General features: G+C 36.0%; 1 long non-coding RNA gene across 1 annotated transcript; it reads left to right on the forward strand.

Moving 5' to 3' along the window:
* Positions 1-1,016: 1,016 nt before the first annotated feature.
* Positions 1,017-10,551, forward strand: LOC135157760 (uncharacterized). Its single transcript, XR_010296741.1, has 3 exons — positions 1,017-1,193; positions 7,414-7,680; positions 8,603-10,551. It is a non-coding gene; the product is annotated as an uncharacterized LOC135157760 (long non-coding RNA).
* Positions 10,552-13,000: the final 2,449 nt, after the last annotated feature.

Below are 13,000 nucleotides of genomic sequence, written 5' to 3' on the forward strand. Positions count from 1 at the left end.
TTGTTTTTTTTTTTTTGATTTTTTTTTTGTTCCCCTTTATTGTTTGATCTTGTGTTTTATTGTGGGCAAATAAGTTTCTTATATCTTATTTTGTTAATTATATTTTGTCTAATTCCTTTAAGGGAGGTTATCTTGACAAACTCTATTTTGGGGTTTTTATAATTTCCCTATTTCCTCTGTTTAAAATGTTAACTTATTGTATACATATATATTTTATGTGAAAGACTTTTGTAATACATGTACATGAATATGGTTTACATTTGCTCAATTATGTATTTGTATGAATTTTGATATTGTGATTTTTAATTGGAAATAAATGAAATTGAACTGAACTGAACTGAACTATATATATATATATATATATGTGTGTGTGTGTGTGTGTGTGTGGGTGGGGGGGGGGGGGTATGTGAGGGGGTGTGTCTAACCGAAGGTCCTGCGTCTTTTGTGGTAGCATTATAAAAATAAATACAAATCGAAAGAAACAACCAACAACCGTAGAGAGACAATTTTGATCAAATTTCCGCCATAGGGCCTCATCAGGAAATATGATCACATGTGTGTAGATATATATATATATATATATATATATATATATATATATATATATATAAACATCGATCATGTCGATTTGGCATTTAGGTTGAATTAACAGTACAAGAGTACTCGGGATCTCGTGAAAAAAAGATAATCTAGGCTACGTTTAACAGAACAAAACTGTAAAAGCCCCTCTAAACGATTTCGTAAGAGAGCGGTTTCTCGTAGCGCCTCGCTTTGGTCGTCTTTTATTTTATCCAGAATATGCACTTCTGCTAGCTGCAGCTTGGGGAGCCGTTGCTTCTTTTACGCTATCTGGCAATGTAATGCACCCTTTGCTTTAACCACGCTAAATGTACAGTGATTGTAGGTTAAGATGTGCGTAGCTTTGTGTGTATGTAGTGCGTGTGTGCGTCGTTAGCGGGGGAGATGAGCAGCACACGGCATGCATGGTCATAAGGAGTAACGAAGACATTCTCTCTCAACCACTGTATGGACTGAAATCGTAAGATGCTGTTCTTTTATTAACTGAGTGAGTTAAACAACTTGGAATAAATGATGAAAGCCGTCACAAAGCTGAACTTAGTCTGGATCATTGAGCTCGGAATACAACGAGAAAAACGAGGAAGTAACTGAACGGCTTGGTGGCGCATAAAAAGGTAAGTTTTGAATGTTTTCCTTCTATTATTACAACGTTAGAACTATTCAGAATTGTGTCATATCATGTATCAGAGGCAGATGATGAAATATTCCGAAAATGTTATAAAAGGCTGAAAAGCTATCAGTTAATAGTTCATGTGTATTTTTTATTGTGTTTGTCTTTCATTTTATTTCTTACGTTTCAGTTACGAATACTATCGAATATAGATTTATGTTATATCTGTTTCTGAAGTAATTACTTCATAAATGTCATAAATAGCATAAATGTTTAATGTTTTCTTTATTGTATTTTCTCCTCAGTTGCACAATTGCCTCCGGTGTGAATTATTTCTTATTCAATTTTGCAAGTTCACATATGCATTATCATTTTTATTCATTTTTCAATTGTTTTTCATACAGTACTTTTATTTGTAATTTGTAAGTAATCATTAGCACCGGAAAGTAACGTTAACATTGCTTAGCTGAAATAAAGTTGTTTTAATGCATAATCTTTATTTATTTGACATAATCATTAAACTGTGATGCAAGTTATCCATGGTTGAGAACCCGATCAACGAGAAGTTCTAAGGTTTCCTATTGTAGCTCGTGTTAAAATTGCAATAGGTAATCCAGTCCAATTCTATATTGAGTGCCAGTTTGTTGCACTCTTTTAGAAAAGCCGGATGATCGATGAAGGAATATCACCTTAGTCGATGGTCACTCGAAATCGTGTGTACCCCTCGATTGCGAGTAAAATGCTATCCACTGGCAATCTGGCATACAACGACTGGCAGATCCGCGCCCAATTATTTCCAGAGAAGATAAAACAAATCTCCCACCCTTCAAACTGTTTGCTTTTTTTTTTAACTCTAAAAGACCATTTCCTTAACTACATTGATACAATTCTAATCAATATAACATGCATGTTTATACATTGTCTTATTTAATAATTCATATTTAGATTTTAGTTATATTTTTATGTACATCATGTACAGTTACAATGGGGATTTTCATCAAATAAAGTACATTTGTCTTCGTATATATTATCATTTTCTTTAGTAACGAGTATTTTTCTATTCCCTGGGGTGGTGGTTCAGCGGTGAGCATTTGACATTACTGCTCATAGCATTAATGCTAGATAATAAAACTCTTTCCGGGGAACGTGATAATGAGGAAGTGTACTAAACCCTTAGGGCGCAGGCGTATGACCCGATTTTCGACTCGATCACCGAATTACGACGCCACCGCTATATCATTATCATGGCCACGGTATGCCTTCAAATCCTATCTGTAATAAGAAATATGTAGTCAGATTAGTTATGGTTGAATTTTGATCGAATTGCTTCAAACAATCGTGATCATTTTTGTAACCACCACGCTTGATATCAGAGATAAAAATGGTACCAATTTCCCGGTCAGGTGTCTTCTCGAAAGTGTTATCCATATTCAGCAATATCGTTTCTATTTTGAGCTTTGGATTTGGCATGCCGTTTTTTTTTCTACCAAGCTCACCTCAAAATATTTTTCACACACACACCCTCATACACACGCACACACGCCCACCCCCCCCCTCTCTCTCTTCTTCTCTCTTTCTCTCCTCTAAGATTAAAATGGTGCTCCTCATTAGCTCTGAATAAATATTATTTTGATTTTGCTTACATTCCAACGTCTTTTTAATGATGACCTTTCGAAGCAGGTACATTAAAGCATCATCCTCTTCCTCTCCCTCTTCATTTTTTTCATTCTACTTCTTATCCTTCTTCTTCTTTCTCCTCCTCCTCCTTCTTCTTCCTCCTTCTCTTTATCCTCGTCCTCCTCCTTCTTCTTCGTTTTTCTCTTTTTCTTTTTTTCGCCTTCTTCTCTTCATCCCTCATTATTTTCTTCTACTTCTTCTTCATCTTCTTCTTATTCCCTTCCTTCTCCCTCGTTTCTTCTTCTTTTTCTTCCTCTTACACTTGTTCTTGTTCTCCTCCGCCTACTCCTGCTTTTTTTTCTTCGTTCTTCCACTTTTTCTTGTTCTTCTTCTCCTCCTCCTTCTTCTTCCTTTTCTTCTTCTTCTTCTCTCCCTTCTCCCTCTTTTTGTTCTTCTTCATGTTCCTCCTTTTTTTCTTCCCTTTTTCTTTTTCTTTTCTTCTTCTTCTTCTTCTACTACTTCTTCTTCTTTTTTTTCTTCCTCTATTTCTTCCTCTTGTTCTTTTTCTTCTTTTTTCGTCTTCTTTTTCTTCCTCTTGTTTTTTTCTTCTTTTTTTCTTTTTCTTCTTCTTCTTCTTGTTCTTTTACTTCTTCCTCTTGTGCTGCTGCTGCTGACAATGATCAGATACTGAAGATCCTTACATACCTGTAAGCGTATAGATTTGCGTCTTTGTTTTGTGACCAGTGCAGTGCCTGTCTATTAACTTTTTTCTTCTTCTTCTTAACAATAGTCATAATCCAAATGCAGATATTTTTGCAAGAAATGTGATACGATGCTGCATGTGCAAACATTGCTGCATAAAGCCCATTCTGTTTAATTTTCGAAGAGTATTCATGAATATTTCTCCAATCTTTGGAATGGCATGGTTATAATGACAAAATGTTATTATCACAATTTCATCATCAACCTGCTTATCCATTCTTTTTTTTTTCAATTATTATTCAAAATCGAAGTACATTCTCAGAGGGTTGTAAAAGTGAAATACTCCAAAGCAGAGAGAAAAACGAATATTGATTCTAGCTATATTAAAACACAGCTATTTTTTTTTCAAATGTGTAATACCTGTTCCCATTGTCCGAGCATGGCGGACAATTATTCCATCATTCAACATCTGTCTGATGCTGTGAATTTCTCACGTTTTCTCAATGATAGTCACATACTTCTCTCACCTATATTTACCACATGTAAATAATTTATGAGCGTTAATCAATCTTTCTCTGTACTACTTGCTTTTAAGATTATTAATGCCATGGTGCTGTGTTTGTTTATCTGAATATAATGACCAATTCCCTTCACAATATACCCGAAGTGCATAAAGTAGATTAAGAGCGAAAGCCCGGCATGCTGAATATTATACTCCTCCACATTGTTTTCTCAGCCGTTTTTACTCTCTTTTAAAACAAAGAAAACGTAATCATGGCAACATAAACATATTTGATGTACACATCGAAAAACATACTACCTAACATAGCAAGAAATACATAATACACTTTACAGCATACACAATAATATCATTTTCAATTATTTTCAAATATAAATTATCATATATAATTGTCCTGGATCCTTAAAGTTATACATTCATCGTTAAAGGTCAAGTCCACCTAAGAAAACAAATGTTAATTTGAATCAATAGAGAGAAATGAAACAAGCATAACGTTGTAAATTGCATCAAATTATATGTAAAATAAGAAAGTTTTGACATTTTAATGTTTTGATTATTTTTCAAAAACACTACTCTTATATGCACAATTCAGTAATATCCAAATAAAAGAGGCATTGATATCCTTATTTTACACAAAACCAAGGATCAGAGAAAATATCGCAAATTTTCGGTTTGAACGGTTTAGATTTCCCCTGTGGAAAACACCATAGGGAATACAACATCCCTGACCGCGAATTCAATCAGTTATATCGTCGTATCGCTTTTCACGTGCAAAGTCATGCAATGCAGTGCAGATGGCCGATACGACAGTTTGGCTGACCACGCGCACTGAAATCGCGGTCAGTCAAAACGTCGTATCGCTCTGCTACAGTACACGTTTCTAATGGGATTTGCGCATTTTATTAAAAAATTGTATGGCATCGCCGTGAAAATCCCCTCATATCTCAGAAACTAAAATAAATTGCTGCCCAGAAATTCAGTTATGAATAGAATAGGACTTGTACATTCATTTTCGGCAAAAATATAAAAATCCCCTTTTTTTTGGACCAAAATTGACTGATACGACGGTTCGGATGAACGCCGACGATATTTCAGATGACAAAATACAAAGGAGATAGTGAGTGGGTGACATAATCAGTCCCCTTATTTACATACCGATGAGGATGTGAACATTACTTTTTGTGAAATTAAGGGCAACTTTGAAATGCCATAACTTTCTTATTTTACAGCGGATCTTGATTAAATTTTAATTGATATGCTTCCGTTCTTTGATTTGTCTCTTTTTATTCAAACCAACTTCTTTGTTGGGGTGGATACGTCCTATAATTAAAACACAGTCTCCAATTCCATAATGTTGATTTTCAGTCAATTCAAGAAAGTATATAGATAATAATGCCTCGTTGGTGAAGTAACCAGTTTTAGGGTGAACCAGCATAAAAAGTAGTGTGCATAAATACTTCAATTGACCTATATGGTACAGACAATACGCAACCAGCACAGTACTCGCTAACACACACTCCAAGTCTTTACGGCGCACTGTCTCGACCGTTGGGTTAAGCAATGGTGTCGGCATATAGAAGCATAAACACACATAATTGATAAAAACCTCCATTAATTCGTGGCAGACCTTTTAAGTTTCTTATAAAATCTCATTTCTATGTCAAGATCATGACAATCTATACCTGGCTTTTAGGAATAGAGAAGAAGTATGGACCAGTTAGGTAAAAATTCATATTGCCCGAGCAAAAGAAACACAATGAATTAGCAAGATCAATTTTTCGTACCCCCAAACAAGCCAATAACGGCAATATTACCCATACCGTACGAATAAACTGAAGAAAATTAGTGAATTATAGGACATGCAGTGGTCTAATTTAGTGGATACTACTCTGAAAGCAAGATAGAGTACAATGGCAAACGTTAAACTTCCCGATTTCTGATTTCCTGTAGCTTGCAAAATATGCCGTTTTGGTTTGCGCTATAAAATACATTCTGTAGACCAGAATAAAAGTTTATAATTAAACTGTTAATTAAAGCTTTCCATACCATCAGTTCTTCGTGATATTTGAACACATGACTGTACATTGTTATAATTATTATTATTATAATGTTCAGCATTTTCAGAAATCAAACACATGAAACATGAAACTTATTCCAAATGTAAAACATCATGTAGATGGTGTTTGATGCTTTATAGACACAGCACAATCGATGTTTAAACCTCCTTGAAGTTTAAGACATATAGGACAATGGTTGTCTGATGTCAAGGAGTTTAGGACGCCAGGCAAAGACAATGCAAGTAATTTGATGCTTTGAGCACAGTCCTATGATTAATTTAACGCATTTTAAAGTGAGATTGACATACATTTATAAACATGCCTTTAAAAATTATAATTAAATTGAATTTGATGAAGAGATTGAGGTAGAGCTTCATTTCTTGAAAAGCTTTACAGAGAACACTCATGTCTACTAGACTGGTTTAAATTGTAAGAAAATTAAATTGTTGATTGAATGTGTTAACCAGTCTTTAAACATGTATATATTTCAATGATTTATTAAATAGATTTTTAGCTTTAGACATCAGACAATGATTGATAATAATTATCATAGGAAAGATTTTAGATGGATATTACATCTTAGGAAGATATGAACATACTTTCAACAATGGTAATCATATTTGGTTATTTCCCTGGGCGTATAAGACGTATTATTGGAGTATTCACACAAGACTATGACATCGGACGTCAAATTTCATCAGCATTGATCGCAACTAATTGTATGCACATTATCCACACCCTCGGGAGCATTCCAGCTAGTCTCCATATGACATGTATGAAGCGCCCTCGATGACTTTTGCACCCATTCAGAAATCAATGTGGCACCTGATCTGAGAGTAGCAAATGGAAAAGAAAGTATTGCCAAAGGACAAGTCGTTGAATACAAACTTAGGACTCTGTGAATTAAAATCATTCTGGATTGTCCATGCATTGATCCAAACAGCTTTCCCATGAATGCATTCTGGGCATTGATTTAAAAGTGTGATGAAAATTGTTCCCTAAATTATGTTGAATTTAATTTTATACAAAATTATGTCTCGGAATTGGACACATAATTATCTTGAATTATGCATTTGATAGTTGCATGTATTCCAAATGTCACAGTCAGATATACACTATGTTTCTATTCATTCATAAGGAAAGACACGTGGGTTGGAAAAGCAGCCAGTCGGTCTGAAAGATGAGGGGCAGAATTAACTGGGTTGTACGAAATTGAAACCCAGAGTGAAACAGAATACTTAAATGGAAAGATACATGCATGAGAAACACAAGTGCTAGTGAGATTTAAATCCCTCTCCCTTTTTTCTGCATCTCATAAATATCAACAGATGACCCACACCTATAGCTCCAGTGCAAATCATGTGAGAGCCAAAATCTCCTCCCTGTATTGATTGTCGGTGGACAAGCGGCCATGTACTCCTCTAACGGAAGCGACCTCTTTAATGTGACTACTACTCCTTCTTCCAACCCGGGGCCCGGTCGGGCGGCTGTAATACGAGCCGCTGCTGCCATGATTATCATGGCGCTAGGCGTCCTGGGAAATGGGACGATCATTGCTGTTATTGTGAGGACCCGTTCACTACGCAACATAACAGGTATAAACTATTTTCAATACAAAAATGCCTTACCCATAAATGATATAATCTTCCTCAAGCCTTGCAAGCGATGAGTGATATTAAATATGAAGTGATATAAAATATTCACCCACTCTTTATTTCCCTTTTCTTTTTTCTTAATACCCCGAATTAAGTGAAGTAAAATAATGTCTCGCCGTTGCCCCCATCTCTCTCTTTCTATCCCTCTTTCTCTTTTTCTCTGTCTCACCCATTATTTCCTGTTCTATACGTCCATGATCTCACTAGTTAAGTGCTTTTAGCAGATATTACAATTCCCTTGGATAAAAGAAGGAAATTAATTTGAAGAGGTTTTCCGAAGACACCCTTCTTGTATGTTTCTGGTCTGAATGACGAGCTTAGTTTTATCGCTGCCTAACACACGATGTAGTAAATGTACATTCAAAATGAAGGCATGTACTGATTGATATTCATTTAATAAAAAACACAACACAGATTAAAAATTCCGCCTGTGCAAAAGTGAATGAGAAAATGGCATCTCAGAAAAGTGAGGGCCTGGGTGTCGTAAAAAAATGGTGTCATGCATGTAATAGAAACAATCCTAAGAGTCATTTTTAAGTATTTTGAGAGATTCTCAGAATAATTAGGTTAATAACACAAAAAAACCTACCAATCGTTAATTAAAAAAATTGTGTAAAATTATTTGTATTTCTATTATCAAAAGTTGGTAGTTTTATAATATTAAACAATCTGATAGGTTGGTTGAAACATTTTTGAGTGTGTGAATCATGATAGCAATCCAAAACGCATTACAGGCTTTTTGAATGGCATGGACCCTTTGGACCTGCGTGAACATGGGTCGAATACGTTCTTAAAAATAAATATTGTTTTTATTTACAGAAATCTAATTCTCAGCTTTGTTTTTTTTTTTTTAATCCAACAGGTGTGTTCCTGGTGAATTTGGCTGTAGCCGATCTGTGCGTGGCTATGTGGACATTACCTTTCATCATAGATGCAGCGCTGTTTGGATGGTGGAGGTTTGGGAATACCTGGTGCCAGGCATCAGGATTTTTAGAGATTCTCTTCACCTCAGCCTCAGTGTCCACCCTTGGCCTTATCAGTTACGACAGGTTAGTCCAAGATGATAGTACATGGTCGGTTATGCAGAAATTATATTAGCTTACCATGGTGCAGTTGCGCTTCAACAGAAGACAAATATGAGGCGAAATAGACACACATGAGTATTTGGAGCTTGTATCCAGTCATGGACGCTATAGAATATGTTTTACATTAAATAGGATTAACCTGCCGAAAAGGTGTCCTTAAAACGCGGCCTTACGAACCATGATATATGCGGTTTATTTCATTAGAAATTCAGTATTCTGATTTCTTTCAGAAATAAACAGCAGATTCGTATAAAACGATAGCTATCACAAACAATTATCATAATATCGTAATTATCAATATCTCGTCCATGCATTGATTGACGTCATTAACGTCCGGCCAGTTTAATCCGTCTGCGCGGACGAAAAATCCTAGGGTATTTCAGGGTTTTTTGTCCGCGGGCAAAAAGAACGGGTTGAGTGGACGAAAAATCCGCCGAGGGGTGGACGTTTTCTCCATGCGTAGTCTTTGTTTTTCAGTCGTCATAACACATAAGGCTTCATGTTTTGCACAGCCTGTCAGCCTCTCCGTATATTAGACCGCGTATTAGCGTACCAGGAAAACTACCCCCAATAGGGTTAGGTGTTTACTTAAGGGGAGTAAGGGGTAAATTCATTATCAGGCAAGGTGCTGGTGTTAGGATGATTCAGCTGTTTTGGGGATTCTCGAGAATTAAATGCTTTACATACACAACAAACTTTGCATTAAAGGTCATAATGAGATCACTCATTATCAGGCAAACATTTTACTATTTGCCCCCAAAATCACGTTTTCAGAACTCCGAACTGTCTGAAAAAAACAGTAATGGACTGTAACTCAGCTGGATGTTATACATAGGCGGATCCAGGGGGCCGAGGGGCCCGCCCCCCCCCCCCTATTGGCGGAGCAAAAAAAATAAAAAAAGGGAGAAAGAAAGAAAAAAATAAAAAGAAGGGGAAAGAAATGAGGAAAAAAAGAAGAGGAAAAATAAGAGGAGGGAGACGAGTTAATAAAATAAGGTCAGGGGAAGACTTGGAAAATGATTTAAAATATATATTTCATGTCACTTTATTAAATTTTCGCTCGCGCTTCGCGCTCGCATAGCCTGTTCGATGAAATACATATCTTGCTCAATAGGCTGATATGTATATAGTTCCAAATACCAAGTTTTGAAGTCAATATACAAAACATATTTCAGCTCGGACATCGAGCTTTTATTATTTTGTTTGATTTACAAATTGATTTTTCTTTAAGTGCTCTGTAAAATGTCTGTATTATGGTGTGAATATATACCATTTGCAGCTTTTTGCGCTGTGCACTCGCATTATTTGATTTGCCAAGTAGGCCTATACATATTGTCTTTGTTTATTCCATAAGATTCTTTATATATTAATTATATAACAAACTACTTAAAATCCCCCTTTAATGACAGTTTATAAAAAAATTGGTCTCACGATTTGCGCTCGCATAAATAGTTAAAAATATATCAACTCATAAGTCATATTCATGATTTAAAAAAGTGGGTTAAATATCCAGTTTTCCGGCCTCAAATTTCAAAGAATTTCAAAAACTCGTTAGGCTTATTCAGTGTTAAACAAACATGAGAACGCTGCCTCATGCATTACCAGGGGGAATCCTTAGTTGTTTTCCACCAGTCACTGGGAGTTTCGGCCCGTTAGAAACAATACTCCCTCTTGGTGGTGGGCCAGCAGTGCAAAGCACCACCTTCCCCGCTGGTAACAAGAAAAAAAGGGAAAGAAAAGAAAAAAAAAGGGGGAAGAAAGAAAGAAATAATGGACAAAAATAAGTTGCTTAATTGTTGGTCACCCTCTTCCTTTGGACATACTTGGTCCAAATCCAAGCAGAACCCTTCTCTGCTGCCTCAGAAGCAGCCCTACAAGCATGCTTATTCTCTCTATTTGAGAAACCCAACTCCCGAAACCACCTAGACAATGATTTTGCTATGAACCCACGACAACCAACCTCAAAGGGGAAGCAAAACACCTTCCAGCCTTTGCCTGTACACTCTGCCACAAGTTCAGAATATCTTGTGAGCTTGCGCTCAAAGGCATAGACAGGGCAGATTTATACGGGTATTGCGTTGCCATAGTAACATCATATAATCGAAATAAATAAGGGGGATATTGTCATGATTGGAAGAAAATGTCCTGTCTTTGCCCAAATGCTCAAGAACGTCGCACACACATTGATCTTGAAGTGAAGACGAACATAATTTTTTTTTTCAAATATGTTGGGTACTGCGTTGTCATGGTAACGGCATATAAAAATATTGCAGGGAAATTATCATTCCATATGCATATATTTTTTTTCAAATATGTTGGATACTGCGTTGTCATGGTATAATTTACATTAAGTCGTCATCATTTCTACCAAGTGGAAACAATTCCTCGAATGGATAAATGAGCAGTGTCTAATTGACTTGTTGCGTTCACAATAAACCGTTTCTGGGAGAAAATATTTTGAAGTTTTTTGGGGTTTTTTCTTGGAAATTTTGCGTCTCAGTTGGTCTAAGGTCTAAAGATCAAATGTATTAAATTTTTCAATGAAACATTTAATAAAATGACCAATCTTTATATCTCGTCCAATATTTATGAAAATGCTAACTGCATTGATGAATTGCCTCCTCATGTAGTTACACGAGTAGAAACCATTATGGCCAGTAGCCCAGTACGATCATTGAATTTACCAAAATGTGCCGTCGATGTCCTGCACATTTTGATAGATTAGCCAACATGTGCAGTTGCAAATCATGTGGCGTAACATAGGTGCAGCAATTTTGGTAACTGCACATTTTGGTACTTATTTGATTGCCAGTCTGTAATTGGTTTTTTTCTCAACATTGTCTTCAGAGTAAGACATGAATATGATTTCTTTTCAAGACGAGTATTATAGGCATTACCTATTTGTAATTCCCGTATGTAACAATAAGAACAAATAATCAAACCTCATGTCCACGTATTTTAGTTGCAAATCTGCTATTCATGGCATAGGCTACCAATTTATTTTTGCTACTTGTATGAAATGAATAAGAAAATAATTCAAATTTCCACGGAAAGTATTCAAATGTGTAATGGAGAGATGAGATGGGAATCGGTGGGGAAAATTGTTGTACGGCCAAGATATGATAAAAAGGATTCAGAAATGGGGCTAAGGGGGTGGTGCCAAGATTCCAGGAGAGGAAGAACTGACACCAATGACGTGGAAGGAAATATAAAATGCAAGTTTACTGAAAACCAATCTCAAACCTGTACCTTTAAAATCAACATTCTTACATCCACGAACGCAAGCAATTATATAAAATGCCAGGATTTGGGGCCTTTCTTGAAGCGGTAGCCTGGATTTGAGGTGACTACTTGAACGCATTAAAGCACACTTAGTAACCCATAACCGTTAAGAAACATAAATTTTCTGTGTTTCTATAACGACATCAAACCAACCGCACGTAAACATGGTAAAGCTTTTTTAATGATCAAATAAATAGATTATAAGAGTTTAACATTGTCCCAAGGGTGACCTCTTTTCGATAACTGTGAGTATAACACACATAAGTGATTAATTCACATGTGTGAATTTGACACGCTTGTGTGTGAGGTGACACACACACACTTGACAGTGCCAATATGACTAACATAAGCGCTGTTTGTCATGCCACACACACGAGTCTCATATCCATTAGTCTCATTTCAATGTGACATTTGACTATTATTCGTCTCCGGACTAATTTAATCTGAACTTCAAAAGTTTTACGTATAATTTTGAGGAGTGGGAGGGAGAGAGAGAAAAAGAAATATAAATCGAGGGAGAAAGAGCGGGAGAGAGGGGATGGATTTGGAGTGAGGTGAGTGCATGGGTGTGTGTGCATATTGTTGCACGGTGAGGTGTTTTGGGGCCATATGTGTATGTGATATTGTTCGCTTTTACCGTTTGTTATTTTCTTAACAAATTTATGACATTTATTTAACATTGCGCCTTTCGGTGTTTCAACCACCAAAATGCTTTTATTATGTTCCTTCGCTGTTTTGAGAAAATTGTATTACACATCATCAGTCTCTATTTCAAAACAAGATCTGTTTTCACTAATTCATTCTCCATCTACCATTACCTTTTGTAATATAATATGGCGATAAATGAAGACTAATGATAAACAATGTTAACCAAGTATAAAAAAAGGTAGATG

Source organism: Lytechinus pictus, unplaced genomic scaffold (assembly GCF_037042905.1).
Source record: "Lytechinus pictus isolate F3 Inbred unplaced genomic scaffold, Lp3.0 scaffold_19, whole genome shotgun sequence".
Taxonomy (NCBI): domain Eukaryota; kingdom Metazoa; phylum Echinodermata; class Echinoidea; order Temnopleuroida; family Toxopneustidae; genus Lytechinus; species Lytechinus pictus.